General features: G+C 37.5%; 1 pseudogene; it reads left to right on the plus strand.

Moving 5' to 3' along the window:
• The first annotated feature begins 2517 nt into the window (after nt 1-2517).
• Nucleotides 2518-17230, plus strand: part of LOC132639379 (mediator of RNA polymerase II transcription subunit 23-like) — a 61562-nt pseudogene continuing 46849 nt past the window's right edge.

Genomic DNA, 17230 nt, shown 5'->3' on the forward strand with positions numbered 1-17230 from the left:
CATTACTTCCGCATTTCTTTATATCATTATTGTGAGACTTACGTTATTCTTTTTTTCCGCTTTATTATGTTTTATGATTGTTAGGATGAGGGTTCGCCTACCGAGGCGGGAAAGGTAGGTGCCCGCACGACTTAGTGAAAATGGGTCGTGACAGTGGTACATGGACACCATGGGTCCCCTGTAGGTCATGGCTATTTGGGCAAACAATACCATTTAACATGTGTGTATGGATGTGATACTAACCCGGGTTGCATTACATTTTACTTACTTATATTCGTGTGATAGAGGTGATACTCGTCTTGGCTGCATTACATTGAATCATTACTCATTCTGGCGATTTCATATTTGATTTTCTTGGTTGTTGAGCTGTTGTGTTTACACGTAATCTCATGGTCTTGTTTGACAAATGAAGGGAGGGTATGTTGAAGTGATCCCACTAGAATGTCTAAGGTTGGAACGTTCGGGAGAAATATTATCGTCACCTGCATTGCTTGTGCTTACTCTTATTGTTTAATAGATAAATTATTATCGACTGATGTCTATGTTAAATTGTTATGCTGTTGAGTCTGCCGTCAAACTATGAGTCTGTTAGATCGCTGGAAGAAGGATCGGGTTTAGTGATTTCGAACGGAATGGGTTAACCTGAGGGGTGTTGCCCTGACTTATTTATTATTGAGGATCAGGTGGTCTAGGAGTCCTTCTGAGCTGAAACCGATTGTTGCCTGTTAGTCTTTATTTTCTGTTGTTATGTTGATATCGTAAAGTTAAGAGGATACGAGTATGCTTAGGGTAAAGTTGTCACGTGTGGGGGGAGGATTCATAAAGATGTATGATTGTGCTTATCTGTTTATCTTATTAATTTTATATTGTATTGCGTGAACTAATCTTAGTTGGCCTATGATGCTTACCAGTACGTGTGGTGTATTGATACTACTTTTGCTACATCCTTATGCGGCGTAGATGTGTTTCAGGTTATTGCTTAAAGGTTTCATAGGTCAGAGTTGCGAACATCTTCCTATTGCTTCTATGCATCTCGTTCCAAGGCAGAAATTGTGTCATTTTATTTTAAGTTTATTCCTCTGTATTGTAGAAGCTCTTGTGCATGTCTAGACTAGGTCCCGGGAAATTGTAAACTCTAATTTTATAAAGAGCGTCATTCATGTTTTTCTCACTTAATGTTTATGATAATCAAGTATTGAATGGAAAAATGAGTGTTAATTATGGGTTGGTTGGTGAGGGTCCGCCTATTACGAGGTAATCAGGTAGGTGCTCACGATCCATAATTTGGGTTGTGACATTATATATACATAGAGCCTATATGTGCAGGTTTTCTGTGTAAACAACTATACTAATATTAAAACAACTAGAAGGTTGTTTAAACAACCTAAAATTGTTTAAATAGCTACTAAGTTGTTTATACATAAAATCGACATGTGCAAGTTCTTTGTGTAAACAACTTTGTAGTTGTTTAAATACCTTACTTTAAACTACCACAGTAGAGAAACATATAGATGAGTTCTACTTATCTTAAATCACTAGAATGGACATAATACCTTTTTCGAAGTAATATCCACACTGAATTAACAAAAAAAATCAAGAACCAAGTAATAAAGATAAATCTACATTTATTCTAAGAATTTCTCCACTAATACAAATGCAAATGGAGAAGGTGGGATTGAATTTTGTCTCAGAACTGAGATTGAAGAAGCAGAAGAAGAATAAAAAGAAGAAGAAAAAGAATGCCCAGGTTGTGGAGAGGAGGAAGAAAAAAAAGCGTACGGGGTTTTGTTTATTTTGGTAAAAAAAAATGCTTTTATATTTGGGCCTTTGTGTAAATTAAAAGACATAGGGGTTTATAAAAACTCCCTAAAAACTCAGCTTTTAAATGAGCTTTATCCTCACTAATAGCCTGTTTGGCCAAACTTCTAAAAACAGTTTATTTTAAAAAGTAATTCAAAAGTACTTTTCAAAAAAGTATTTTTTTTCAAAAGTATTTTTCAAAAAAGTACTTTTGCCTAAAAGCAGTTTGTGTTTGGCCAATTAATTTAAAAAGTACTTTTGAGCAGCAATTAGTGTGTGACCAAACTTTTAAAAAGTGCTTCTATGTGTATTTTTCTCAAAAGTACTTTTCAAAAAGGTGCTTTTGAGCAAAAACTATTTTTTTTTAGCTTCTGAAAAACTGCTTCTGCTACCCCCCAAAAACACTTATTTTCTCCCAAAAACTTGGCCAAACACCTCACTTTTTTTAAAATAAACACTTATTAAAAAAATAAGTACTTTTGGGGGAAAAATAAGCTTGGCCAAACAGGTTATAAGATAGAGTCCGTTTTACCCAACTTTTAGAACTTGAGTCTAAATTTTTTAAATAAATAACTCAAAAATCTTTAATTCCATCAAGAAGATAAATATGGCTAATATATTAAAAATTAAAAAAATAGAGGGGCAAATTTGACCTTTTCCCTATTTTTCCTTAAAATTTGGGTCTTTTGAAACTCCTTCAAATAGAAGTCTGAAAAAGTCCATTGCTGTAATTCAATGCCCCGAAGGAAGAAGAGCCTCCACTAAAGAAAAGGATGCTGCGAGTTCCGACTCCAAGCAGTCGTCAAGACACACCAGAAATGGAGCATAATACACAGGCACAGACACAGACACAGCCACAGCCTCAATCTCAGCCACTGTTAAGACCCCACAACCACCAGTTTCATCCCTCTCGACCTGCCATCCTTGATCTCTTCAATCTCTACTTAGGACTGGTAACGCTACCCTTTATTTATTTCTTTCTTTCTTGTTTCCTTTCTTATTCACCCAATTACTTATCTTCTTCAATTTATCCACTCTATGAAATTCACTGTTTCAAATTTTCTTATTTCATTCAAAGTTCTTTTTTTTATATTCGTGGTGTCTGAACCAGTTTGTGCGCACCTCGAGTAATTTCACGTGATACTAACCACCTCGCACTAGCAATAAGTATCAAGTAACTCTGTCTACTAAGGTTTATACAGAGGAAAGAAATCACCTAGTGTTTTTGTCTTTGATTGAATTTAAACCTGATACCCTCTAACCCTCAACCCACTTTATTGACTACTAGGCCACACCCTTGGGTGCTGAAAGTTTACTTCTTTTTTGTTTTTCGTTTGGCAGCAAAGTCCCCCCCCCCCCCCCCAAAGGTCACTGTTTTATCATTATTCTCTTCTTCAAGTTTTTGTTTGGTTGCAAAGTTTTCATTTTGTCTATTGTATGTTCTTTCGCAGAAAAATTCAGGACAAAAATCAGATGATTCTATCAGAGAACCTCCGTAAGTCTACTCTTTTCATTCTAAAATGTATAATTAGTTTCAAGCACTATTTTTGCACTTGAATCACATTATTTGTTTTGTTTATCGAGTTTTAAAAGCTTCACAGCTTAACTATAAATTATCTGTCTCCAAATTATTTTATACAAATGCAAAGGGGGAAATTCTAATTACCAAGCTCCTCAAATGAAAAAAAAAAAATGTTAGTTTACTTGATTCAGGTTATATAGTATGCTCATAATTTTAGGAATTGGGGCTCCCTAGACTGCCGCAATTGAAAGAACCTTTAAGATAATTTGATAAAAAGCTATGACGTGTTGTCGGTGCTGCATGGCGAACAAAGTGGAGATGTGGATTGCTATTCATTGGATTAAAAGCAGAGGAAATTGTAGCTGGAATTATTGCAAACTAAGATGTCTTCATACAGAAGGAGACCTTTCTCAACCATTTTGTTTTATTGGTTTTTGTTCTCGTGGGATGGTATTTTGGGTATATTGGACTTGGCCCTCCGTATATTGGTGTAAATGCACCAAATTTTTTATTTATTATCTTTGGATCATATTTCGCATTACCAATTCATGAACATGAGCAAAGAGAAATCGGAGGTGGGACTGAAGACATGGCAACATTGTGGTTTACCTTACGAAGTTGCACAAGGACTTACTAATTATCAGAATAAAATAGGTTTATTATACCTGCAATCAACATCATTCCTTGCTTCATCTTAAGAAGAGGACAAAAATTAAATTGAGAGTTTTGGTTTTTACACATCTATGTTGCTTGCACGGTTCTCCAGGAAAAAGTAAACAAAACGAGTTCTAAAGATATTATCATATTACAGTTTAGGAGCACTTTTGTAATTTGAAAATTCCAGTAAACTCTTTTTGTTCCTTTTACTTTGGTGGGGGGTGAATGCCATACTGATCTTATTCGGCAACCATTCTGTTCTCATGGCAAGAGAAAGCAACAATCTTTTTATTTTCAGATGGTAAAGCTTAGAACTACCTTTTTTTTATATCTAAATTTTAAAATGCTCCCAGGCACATTCCCCAAGACTTTTCTCTCTCCTACTTCCTAGGAGGGGGAAACTCACTTTTCCGGTGTCTTTCTGCCGGAGAAATCCATTTTATTTCCTTTCCTATTAAGCTATTACCTTCTGTGATAGTTATTTTCTTTTTCTTTTCTCTTTCAGCCTGGTTATCTCTCTTCACTAGGATGGGAGAGAACAGGATCTACTTTAATGCTGGGTTCAAGTCCTTTGATATTACCAGATGGTTTTCTGTAGGCATAGTGTGGCATGAATGGGTAGAAAGGAAGTCGGAAGATGATAAGGTCATCCATGAGCAGCAAGATCATGGAATGCATATGTTTCACTCTAAAAGAAGCATCAAGAGACAATAAGTTGGTGGTTAGGAGATGGAAAACCATAGAAGGTGACACAGAACACGTTTGTACAGTAAACATAAACATAATGAACATGGGAGATATATGAGCATTTTATCATTAAATGGTGGTGGAACACTTATCATCCATGAACTAGCTCTGAATGCAGGTTGGTGTGACTTACGCTGCATTTGTTTTCATTAAGATTAAGACGTCTGAATCTGAATGCACATCTGAATGATTAAGATGTTATCTCTACATCTGAATATTACATAATTAAGACTGTTTGTTTTTAACATCTGAATGAATATAATTTCATTTTATTTCCAAATTATTACTATCTTCGTCCCAATTTATGTGGTACAGTTCGAATTTTGATGGTCAAATTTCTTAATTTTGACTGCAAATTCGGACACAGAATCTCTAAATTTTTAAAATAAAATTTACATATTTAAAAATTATGTAAGAAGTACTATACGTTACAATGATTAACAAAAAAAATATTTAAAAGACATATAAAATATTTGCAGTCCAAACCAAACTTGGTTTGACTCTTAAAATCCGAAAGACCACACATAATTTGGGAGGGGGGAGTAATAATTAACATAATAAAAAAAAGAGCTTTGAACTATCTTCAAAATCCTTCTCTTAACTCAAAGTTCAAAGACAAAAAAGAAGAAATTAATACAATTTCTAATTTTGTTTATTTTCTCAATTCCCAAGATTCATCCAACCACATACTCTCACTAAGAGACCCACCATTTTTGCCGCATAACTGAATAAAAGATCACCACTGTCATGATGGTGGTGGGTGGGTTTTCTAGATCTTGTTCATGGTTGTTTTCCATGTATTGATATATGGTTATATGTCATTGGTAATTTTTCTAGCAATGAATTTCAATTATATTATCTTAGGCCAGTAGAGGAGTGATGATTGGGAAGAAGCATGGTCAACAATGGAGATTGTTTCTTGCTTCCTTTGTTTTAGAGGTTGAATTATAGTTTATTATTTCCATTAGTCCGACAATAGATAAGAGAGATGAGATGAATTAAGAGGCAGGGTTAGAAATCCTTAAGCATGAATGATTTGGGTTTCTACGGGGAGATAAAATTAGAGAAGAAGAAAAAGTTTAATAGTAAAATTTGACATTAAAAAATAAAAGAGCAAGCATGGGTCTGAATGATTTTCAGACTCTGTTTAGGATCTGACCTGTTAAGAGGTATTAAGTGGCTAGATACTTAACAAAAACAAATGCAGTTAATGGACTGAGATCTGAAATATTCAGATTCAGACCTCTATTAAGTGCAAACAAATGAGGCCTTAGCATTTAAGATCAAGAGGTTCATTAAATGCTACACAAAACCAGCGCTGCTGCACCCCCCACCCCCCTCCCCCACCCCCAAAGTTACTAGTGCTAACTACCCATGTGCAAAGGCTGTTAAAGAAAGTAAATGACAATCAAGAACACTTCATGTGGCTGAGGCTAAAAGCAAGGAAGGAAACATTGTGGTTGCTGAACCACTAGTTTCACAGGATAATGGGCTGCTGAGAAGATGTTTAGTTAGATGCTTTGGAGAGGATGTCAAAGAAAGACCTACTCTTGCTGATATAAGGAGGTGGTCTAACTTCTAACCAGAAGAATGCATTCGGCGTGAACATCTATGAGATGTATGGTTAAATGTTCCTGTTCGAGTTCCCGAATAGACATATGGCTGAGTTGATCCTGATCCTTCAAGGTCAATGGAGATGGAAGAAACTGTCTCTTCATCTTGAATGGTGGAGTCCAACAGTGGGGAGTGTTTTAAATTCCATCAAGGTTAAGGAAACTTGGATTAGAGCAGTTGGAGTTCCTCTTCATCTCTGGTCGCAGAAAGTATTTCAAGAGATAGGAATTGTGGGGGTTGGGTGGCCACAAAAGAGGAGACTGAACTTAAAAATCATATGAAATGGGCTAGAATTCTCGTCTCGAACGACGGTAGAAGCTTGCCGAGGGAGGTGTCTATTTAAATGTAATAACCTATCATATCCCAATCTGGGTGGAGAGCAAAATCAGATTTGAACTTTCATCGGAAGAAGGCAGTGGAGGTTCCGGAGAAGAAGAAGCATTGGAGAATCCAGGAAATGTTTTTGCCCATAGGGTAAAGAGATCAGTGTGGTGAAGTACAAGAATTCCATAGATTCATGGATTTTACTGGAAGACATCACATGGGCTCTACTTTATTGATAGTTGGTGGCTCAAATAAGGGGGGAATCATGTGACTTGCACATCAATTCTTAAATGAACTTTCAGTCTTGGGCCTCACACACAAGACCCATATCACGGGTCTCTTCAAAAAAGAAAATTGGGCCTGATTTTGCAGGCGAAATCATCTTGAATGACTAACAAGGCCCAAACCTCTCTATTTCCACTTGGCAACATAACAACTGTTTCATAGAATCCCTGGAACTTGCAGTTTAGAGTTCTACGCATGCAAACCCAAGAGATACATAAGAAACAAACACTTACCGTAGAGATGGTGATGAATTCTAGTGAGCTGGTGATCGGGGAGACTTTGAAGAAGACAGTGGGGGCAGAAACTTAAGTCGAGGATGGGGGTTCCCGAAAGGGGGACAGTGGAAGAGGGGTTGATTGAGTTAGTAAGTCAAAATTGATCAACCCTATCGAGAATTGGGAGGTAGAAGAGTCTAATGACTTCTTATTCTTCAGTAACAAGCTATCATGGATAAAGAAAGAGAGACTTCAATCTGGGCACAACAAAATATGATCAAACTGAGCAAAATTTTCGGGTAGACTTCAAGGGTCATGAATAGGAGGCCCTGGAGTTATTATTGCAAATTGACAGGTGCAGACAAGCTAGAAAATGGAACCTGATTCTGAATGCAAAAAGACAAGGTTTAAAGGTGTACAAGAATTAAAAGGTCTTGTAACATTTGATGTAAAATTCAAGAGCAATGGGAACAGGAATAGAGGATTTTGATCTCTATTGTCTAATGCAATTCAAATTAATTTCACGGAATGTGAGGGGTCTTATCAACAGTAACAAAAAAAGTTTGGTGAAAAGTCTAGTGGTTGACTGGAATACAGACATCATCTGTTTCCAGGAGACTAAACTAGAGGGGGACATCACATAATTGGTGAGGCAGATTTTGGCATGTTTGGGAGCTAGTGGAACAAGAGGAAGGGGGGTGGAGAGGGGGGATAATGATGATGTGGGATGATAGAGTTTGGAAAGGGGAGGTTCTCGAAATTGGTGCCTATACTCTGACTTGTAAGTTTGAGGCACTGCTCCAGAATTTCTCATGCCATATTACAGAAGTTTATGCTCCTAACTAATTGCTATATGGAAAGGACTGTTTGGGAAAAAATTGGATCTGTGAGGGGTTTGATGGATGGGCCTTGGGCTGTTTGTGGTGACTTTAATGTTGCCAGGTTCATATCAGAAAAGAGAAACTGTATTAGAAGAACAAGAGGTATGAGGGAGTTTTTTGATTTCATTGAAGACATGAATCTCATTGATCTTCAACTGGAGGATGCCACTTTCACTTGGTTTAAAGGGGACAATCAAATAATAGCCTCTAGGATTGACAGGATTTTGATCTCTGAAGAGTGGGATGATTGTTTCAGCAATTTAAAACAAATTCCTCTTCAGAGGCTCTATATAGATCATATCCCACTAGCTCTACAAGGTGGTTCTTGGAACAGGAACAAGAATTATTTCAAATTTAAAAATTGGTGGCCAGGGTCTAAAGGTTTCACTTATAGAATTAGAGAGTGGTGGAACTTATTCAACTTCTCTGGAAGGCCTGACTTCATATTGACTCGCAAGTTAAAAGCTCTGAAAACTAAACTTAAGGATTGGAGTAGGAGTGAACTAGGAGATTTGGGCTCCCAAAGGAAGAAACTATTAGAAAAGTTGGCAGTATTTGATGCAGTTCTTGAAGATAGAATCGTAACAGAAGAGGAGACAGTTAGAAAGGCAACAGTTACCACGGAATATGAGCAATTAGTTAAAAAATGAAGAAATTTCCTGGAGGCAAAAATCAAGGTCACTGTGGTTAAAAGAAGTTGATAGGAATACTAAGTTCTTTCACAAGATGGCAAATGCAATAAGAGATACAACAATATTGATGAGTTGCTAATACAGGGTGAACTGACTCAGTTTCCAGCCAAATTGGCAATTAGGTCTCCATAATTGCCAATTGTGGACAATGGAGACCTAATTGCCAATTTACAAGCTGCCCAGTATTATCAGAAGAAGAAAAGGAGTCTCTGCAGGGTAGTTTTGAAGAAATAAGTCTTGAGGTGTTTAAAAGACAGAATCCTTTTCTCTCAAGAAAGGGACACCAATTTCAGAAAGATCAAGCAGTCTATTCTTCATAGAGTAACATCTGATCATTCACCTCTGATCTTACAATGTGGAGACTGGGAAGCTTCAAAATCATATTTCAAGTTTGAAAATTGGTGGTTGCAGACAGAAGAATGAAAGAGTGAAAAGCTGGTGCGATTCTTCAATTATGGGGAAAACCTGATTTCATTCTGGTGATAAAATTGAAAGCATTAAAAGGGAAGTTGAAGGAATGGAGCAGGACTGCTCAAGGAAATTTGGGATTACAGAAACAAAATGTGTTGAAGCAATTAGCTGAGCTTGAGGAGTTGCAAGAAAACAGAATACTGGAAGAAGGTGAGATAGCCTCAAGGATAGCACTTACTATGGAGTTTGAGGACATAGCCAACCAGGAAGAAATTGCATGGAGACAAAGATCCAGAGCACTGTGGCTGAAACAAGGAGATAGAAACACTAGCTTCTTCCATAGAACAGCCAATGCTCACAGGGGATTCAACACAATTGATAAACTGAATGACTTTAGACCCATCAGCCTGATAGGAGGGGCATACAAGATCATTGCAAAGTTGTTGGCAGAGAGACTGAAAAAAGTGATACACAAGTTAGTGGACAGACAGCAGATGGCATTCATCAAAGGCAGACAAATTATGGATGCAATCATGATAGCTAATGAGTGTATAGACTCCAGACAAAGAAGTAAGCAACCAGATATTCAGAAGGCATATGATCACCTAAATTGGGACTTCTTAATTCATATGTTACAGAGGATGGGCTTTGGAGTTAAATCGATTAGATGGATAAAGCAATGCATAAGTACAGTCAAGTTCTCAGTTTTAATCAACAGATGTCCAAATGGCTTTTTCGCTTCACAAAGGGGATTGAGGCGGAGGGACCCATTATCCCCTTTCCTCTTCATTCTAGCTATGGAAGGAATGAGCAATTTGATACACACAACAAGAGGAAATGGATGGATAAGGGGGTTTCAAGTGGGAAACAGCGCAGGAAACAACCTAGAGATAACTCATTTACAATTTGCAGATGACACTCTTGTATTCTGTCAAGAAGTGGAATAACACATCTTGATTTTGAGAGTCATTTTCATCCATTTTGAAGCAGTATCAGGTTTACATATCAATTGGGGAAAGAGCTTTATATATCCAATCAATGAAGTAGCAGAGGTGGAAGTTTTAGCAGGGAAGTTGGGAGGAAAAGTGGGGGAATTACCCACAATTTATGTGGGTATGGCCCTGGGGGCAAAAAGCAAATCTAAGGAAATATGGAATGGGGTGATTGAGAAGTGTGAAAAAAACATCTTTCTTTTTGGGGGTTTTTTTGGTGTGGGGGGGGGGGGGGGACTGACCATGGTGAACAGTGAACTAGATGCACTGCCATCCTATATGATGTCTGTGTTTCCAGTTCCTGTGAATGTGATCAAAAGGATAGATAAATTGAGAAGGGACTTTTCCTGGCAAGGAAATGAGGACAAGAAGAAGTTTCACCTAGTCAACTGGGAGGAAATGACAATCAGTAAGAAAGGAGGGGTAGGCATCAGAGATTTGGCTAAGCAGCACAAGAGCCTATTGATGAAATGGCTATGGAAGTTTGCAACAAATGAAAACTTACTGTGGAAGGAGGTGATCATTGCAAAATATGGGATGATAAGTGGATGACAGAGGTGGTGAATACTCCATATGGATGCAGTATATGGAGATCCATTAGAAATCTCTGGCCATTGGTTTTGATCAGATCAAACTTTAAAATTGGGAATGGACTGAAGGTGTCCTTTTGGAATGACAAGTGTTGTGGTCAAGAATATCTGAAGCAGCTCTATCGAGATCTCTACATCTTAAGCCAAGCTCAACAGGCAACAGTGGCTGAAATGTGGACATGTCAGGGTTGGAATTTACAATTTAGAAGATACTTGAATGACTTGGAAATGCCAAGGATAGCAGACTTCTACAACACAGTTGCTCACTTTAACAACTTAACAGAGGAGAGTGATACTTTGGTATGGGAACTTGACAGCAAAGGGTGCTTCACTGTTAAATCTGCATACAGAGACTTGAACTCAACAAATACTCAGATGGAAGGGTGGCCTTGGAGGATGATTTGGAGAACAAAAGTACCTTACAAGGTAAACTGTTTCTCCTGGCTATTAGCAAAGGAGGCAGTCCTGACTCATGAGAATTCGAACAAGAGAGGCTTCCAACTATGTTCTAGGTGTTACCTATGTGGAAAATGAGGAGAGACAGTCAACCATCTTTTTTGACATTGCAAGTGGACAGACCAGCTTTGACAGATCTTTGTCAAGATGAGGAAAATTAAATGGCTGAAACTAGGTAACATAAAAGAGGTGATGAAGTGTTGGAACAGAGATGGAAATGCAGCAAAGACGGAGGAGAGATGGAAGATTGTCCCAGCAAATGTACGGTGGACTGTTTGGAAGGAGAGCAATCAGAGATGCTTTGATGACAAACAGAGTAGCATGCAGAGATTGAAGTTAAATTGCCTAGGATTATACTACTTTTGGTGTAAACAGGAAATGATAGATCATACAGTAGATATTTATACAGCTTTAGATTGGTTATGATATAATGTAATAGTCAGGGCAATGTAAGTTGTAACACTTTTGGATGTAGCACACCTGTGGTTATATAGACTGGCTGTTACCATCTCAAAAAAAAAAAAAAAATTGTTTGTAGCTGATAAAGCCACCTGGTCCAGATGGTTTTACCATGAGCTTTTTCATTAAATGCTGGGGGTGGTGAAGCAGGATATCATGAATGCATTTCATAACTTCTATGAACAGGAAGTCTTTGAAAGAAGCCTCAATGCTACATTCATAGCCCTTATCCCCAAAAAGAAGGGTGCCAAAGAACTAAGGGATTTCAGGCCTATTAGCTTTTTAGGCAGCATGTACAAGTTATTCTCTAAAGTGCTGACAGAGAGGTTGAAAGGAGTAATGGCATGGTTGGTTGATTCTCAACAGATGGCCTTTATAAAAGGAAGGCAAATCATAGATGCTGTCCTTGTTGCAAATGAAGCAGTGGACTCAAGACTAAAGCAAATGAAACTTGGAATTCTGTGCAAATTAGATATTGAGAAAGCATATGATCATGTAAACTGTAGATACTTCTTGTCTATATTGGAGAGGATGGGTTTTGGGAAGAAATGGATTAATTGGATCACATTTTGCATCTCAACTGTGAGTTTCTCAGCACTTATCAGTGGCTCACCAGCAGGTTTTTTCATAGCACAAAGGGGTGTCAGGCAAGGTGATCCTTTGTCACCTTTTCTGTTTTTGTTAGTTATGGAAGAACTCAACAACTTGGTTAAAACTGCAAACTTGAATGGATGGTTAAAAGGTTCTGATGTGGCTAGAACTGGCAGGTGACTCATCTACAATATGCAGATGATACACTCATAATCTGTGATGCTGAAGAAGAGAAACTTAGATTTCTGAGGGTGATTCTAGTATTGTTTAAAGGGTTATCTGGCCTGCATATCAATTGGAGAAAAAGCTTTTTGTAGCCCATTAATGAAGTCACAAACATGGACCCCTTCGCTGCAATCTTAGGTGGTGAAGTTGGTTTCCTTCCAACTATCTACCTAGGAATGACCTTGGGAGCTAGCTCCAATTCTACAGAAATTTGGAATAATGTGATTGAGAAGTGTGAGAAGAAATTGGCCAGGTGGAAGACTCAATATCTGTCATTAGTCCTTGATGCTCTCCCAACATACATGATGTCCTTGTTTCCTATTCCAACAGTGATCATCAATAGGTTGGACATCATTAGGAGGAACTTTTTGTGGCATGGGAATAAAGAAAGGAAAGGATATCACTTGGTTAAATGAAAAAAAGTGGTAGCTGGAAAGAGATATGGGGGATTGGGAATTAAGAACCTGAAGATACAGAGCAGGGATCTCAGAATGAAATGGCTATGGAAGTTCACTAATGACAATCAGGTATTGTGGAGTAAAGTCATTAAAGCAAAATATGAAGAGGAAGACAAGTGGACGACTAAAGAGGTTACTACACCTCATGGGGTGAGCCTGTGGAGGTCCATCAGAAACTTATGGAGTGATTTCAAAACCAATACGAAGATGAGAGTGCTAAATGGGGAAAAAACTATCTTCTGGAAGGATAATTGGCATGAAGTTGGCAAACTGGAAATTCTCTTCCCAGACATATACAATCTTGTGCTTCACTAGCATAGATCTATTGCATAATTGTGGACAATCCAAGGGTGGAACTTTACCTTCAAAAGACATTTGAATGATTGGGAAATAGAAAGAGTGGCTCAATGTTTTTGCACAATTGAACAGTTTAGTGGGCTTCCCAGGTGAAGATGTTTTAAGGTGGCTGGGCAGTAGTAGTGGTTCCTTCAAGGTCAGTACAGCTTACAGAATGATGAATCACCCCAATCAACAAATAATCTGCTGGCCTTGGAAACTCATTTGGAAAACTAAAATACCACACAGAGTAGCTTGTTTGTGTGGCATTTGGCTAAGGAAGCAGTCATTGCTCAGGATAATTTGATGAAGAGAGGGATCCCATTATGTTCCAGATGCTTCTTTTGTGGAGAAAAAACAGAATCATCTATTTAGACAGAATCAGTTAATCTATTTCTACATTGTAAGATTACAGGACAACTCTGGTGAATATTCTTAAAGCAGTAAGGCATATCTTGGACTATGCCTGGTAAGGTTTCAGAAGCACTAAAGAGTTGGGAGGAAGCAGGTTTGAAGGCAAAAGACAGAAGTAGATGGAGAATTGTCCCTGCTTGTATCTGGTGGACAATATGGAAGGAGAGGAACTCTAGATGTTTTGAGAATGTAGAGAATGGCATATAGAAGGTCAAGCTGAATTGTATTTTTTGTTATGTTTTTTGTGTGATCAGATATACTCAAATGATACTGTCTCTACCATTGATGTTTTAGGTTCAATATAGTCATAGGACAGTAGATTTTTGGAGTTCTCTTGTATATATGGTTTCAGTACAACCCGTGTACTGTTTTGCTCATAATTAAATATAGTTACAGTTACCAGTTTAAAAAAAAAAAAAAAAAAAAAGCTTAGAAGCACATACTGTCTGATTAGGAGAGATTTGTTACAGCTGTACAATAGCTTTAAAACATTATGTATTTCTGTAAGTAGCTGAAATATTTTTTCCATGTTTATCCTCAAAAGATCAGACCTGTTAGATGCTTTACTTAAATTCTTCACTTCTACTTTCATTTCAAACTTGTGCATATTTGCTTTATGATGCCAAAAGTCTTATGATTGATTGCACTGACTCAAAAAAAAAAAAAAAATGAAAAAGAAAATAGAAGGAAGTCTTATGATTGGTTAGAGATTTACAGGAACAAGACACAGAAGCGAGTAACTGCTCTTAACAGAGAGCTTCCTCCACGAAATGAGCAATTTCTCTTAGATTTTGGCCAGCTGCAGAGCCAGTTTACTGTAAGTTTTTCACTTGGAGAACAATCGCTCTGTTAGATCTTTGCTTTCTTTTATCTTCTGTGTTACATCTGATAAATCTAATGGACACATGCTTGTTCTTGTGTCTGACATGTTACTCCAGGACCAGGAACAGTTGCGTGCAGTGGCAGAATCTGTTCTTATTTCTCTGGTTATTCATTGCAGTAGTCACGCACCTCGTGCAGAATTTCTTCTCTTTGCCATATGCTGTTTGTCTAGTATAGGATGCATAAACTGGGATACTTTCTTGCCTTCTCTTCTCTCCTCAGTTTCATCAACTGAGATATCCGCTAGTCAGGGTAATCAACCATCTGGTGCTAATTTAACATCTGGATTGCTGCCATCTTCCACCACAGTAGCGACTACCTCTAATTTTCAGTTATCAAATCCTGCATCTCCTTTGCCCACTGTCCATTGTATTGAGTCCCCTGCTCATTCAGCAGCTGAACCCTCATCTTCTGCTGCTTTGTCTCCATTGAAGTCTTCTGATGTTAATGGTACTAGCCAGCAGTCTATTGCAAAAGTGAATTTGTTGACAAGGGATAATGCTACAAGCAGTCTGCGTCAGTTATGTTGCAAAATTATTTTAACCGGTCTAGATTCTAATCTTAAGCCAGTAACGCATGCCGAAGTTTTCCACCATATGTTGAATTGGTTGATTAATTGGGACCAAAAGTTACATGGTGTTGATGAATTCGACAGTGCGAAATATTGGAAACCAGATAAGGCCCTAATTGAGTGGCTACACAGTTGTTTAGATGTTATTTGGTTGCTGGTTGAGAATGATAAATGCCGCATACCGTTTTATGAACTTCTCCGGAGTGGGTTGCAGTTTTTAGAAAATATACCAGATGATGAAGCTCTGTTTACTCTTATTTTGGAGATCCATTGGAGGCGAGATATGATGGCTATGCATATGCAAATGTTGGATCAACACCTTCACTGCCCTACATTTGGGACCCCTCGACTTCTGCCTCAAGCCACTGCTAATTCGTCTGGTGAAGCAGTAGCTAACATGAGATATTCACCAATTACATATTCTAGTGTGCTTGGGGAACCATTGCATGGAGAGGTATGTATATGTGATCTTATTAGAAACATGTTAAAATGTCATTTAGAAGCATACTGATAAAATATGAAAATAGGAATCTGTTTGCTTGAGAACAAAGGAGAAGGTGAGACATCTTCCAGACTGAAAGAACATTTTAGCATCAAATTTGGCATTCCTCTTAGTCTTCTTGACATCAACAATAATATTATATGTTCGATCTGTGATTCAAAATTCATGTATAACTTTTGTTTGTACCCCACTTTAGTCTAAGGAGGATAGTGCCCAATAAATGTACTTCAATTATTTTTGAATAAATGGTTTTGGTCCTGTATTATACTTATCCAAAAAGAAGAAAGATCTAGAACATCACTTTCGTGCTTATTTGCTGAAGCTTATTAAAAACACCGACTCGATACGCCTCCAACGCCAACATTTGGTTGAATTAGTCAAGGCCTGTTACTTATCAAACATAAAAAATAAAAACTAATAGAGCTGTTATTTAGGAATGCAGAAGCGTGGCAACATTCATTGTTTTTCAATCAACTACTATAGATTTTAATGGCTTTTGCCAGTAAGAGTTGGGCAGTTTCGAAGATTAGGATATGATTTCTAGTGACTAGTAGTATGTTAGGAATTTTTTTGCTAGTGTTGCTGTTAGAAAATATTGCGGGATTCTGATTCTAAATAGTATCTTTCTTGCTGCTCGGAACATATGGAGAATTATGGTATAGCGGTGTTTTGCCTAAACCAATAGATTGGGGCAGTTATTACTTTAAGTTTGATTTTTTGCTTGTGATGTGTAGACACTTGCTTACAATTCTTAAATTTTGAGTTCAAAGTGCTCTGGTGTCCTAAAATTGGATGTCAGTTGGGTATTGGCGGTAAAAAGCAGGGATAGTCTTGGTTTTGATTGTGGGATCTTGGATTATAGAAGTGGCTTTGCTGGTAGTTTGTGGAGGTTAGGCTGGCGTATCTGATCTGTTCTATAGTGATTAGAGCCTATGTCTAATGCCTTTTTATGTGGTCGGCTATGAGTGAGATAGATGTTTCCACATGCTCTGGCCATTTCTGATTCTTAGTTGATTGGGTTGGGTCCTTCCTTATCTAGTTCTCTTTAGTTGATTGGGTGTAGTCTTTCGTTACCTAGTCTAATGGTTCTTTTTAGAACTTCCTGTGATTATATCCCTGAGTTTATTAAATCTAAACCTTACCATGTAGGTCATACTCCTATTAAACCTGATAAATGGCCCTGACCTAGCAAACAGAGGAGATCTAATCATCCTATCTTCAGCTCATGGATGCCTTAATTTATGTTCCCATATTTTTTATATTTCTTTCACGAATTTTCAGACTTTCTTCAATTTGTTAAGTGTTTTCTGTGCTGAAATTTAACATGACTAGTTCTTTTTTTTTTTAATCAGTAAAATAAGAAGTATTATTGATATAAAAAAAAGCATAAAGAGAATGCTGTTACATGTTACATCCAAAAATAAAAAATAAAAAAAACGAGTAAGGACTTCACAAAAAGTGTAGTGAATTAATGAAATCAATCATGGCGTCCAGCTCGAACAGTTGCTCCGGGGGTGGCCAAATAAGGCTTAGCTGATCGTATCACTATCGAGTCAAAAGATATGTTAAAATTGCATAATACTGGACATAATACTGGAAATAAAAA

The sequence above is a fragment of the Lycium barbarum genome, chromosome 5, assembly GCF_019175385.1.
Source record: "Lycium barbarum isolate Lr01 chromosome 5, ASM1917538v2, whole genome shotgun sequence".
NCBI lineage: Eukaryota > Viridiplantae > Streptophyta > Magnoliopsida > Solanales > Solanaceae > Lycium > Lycium barbarum.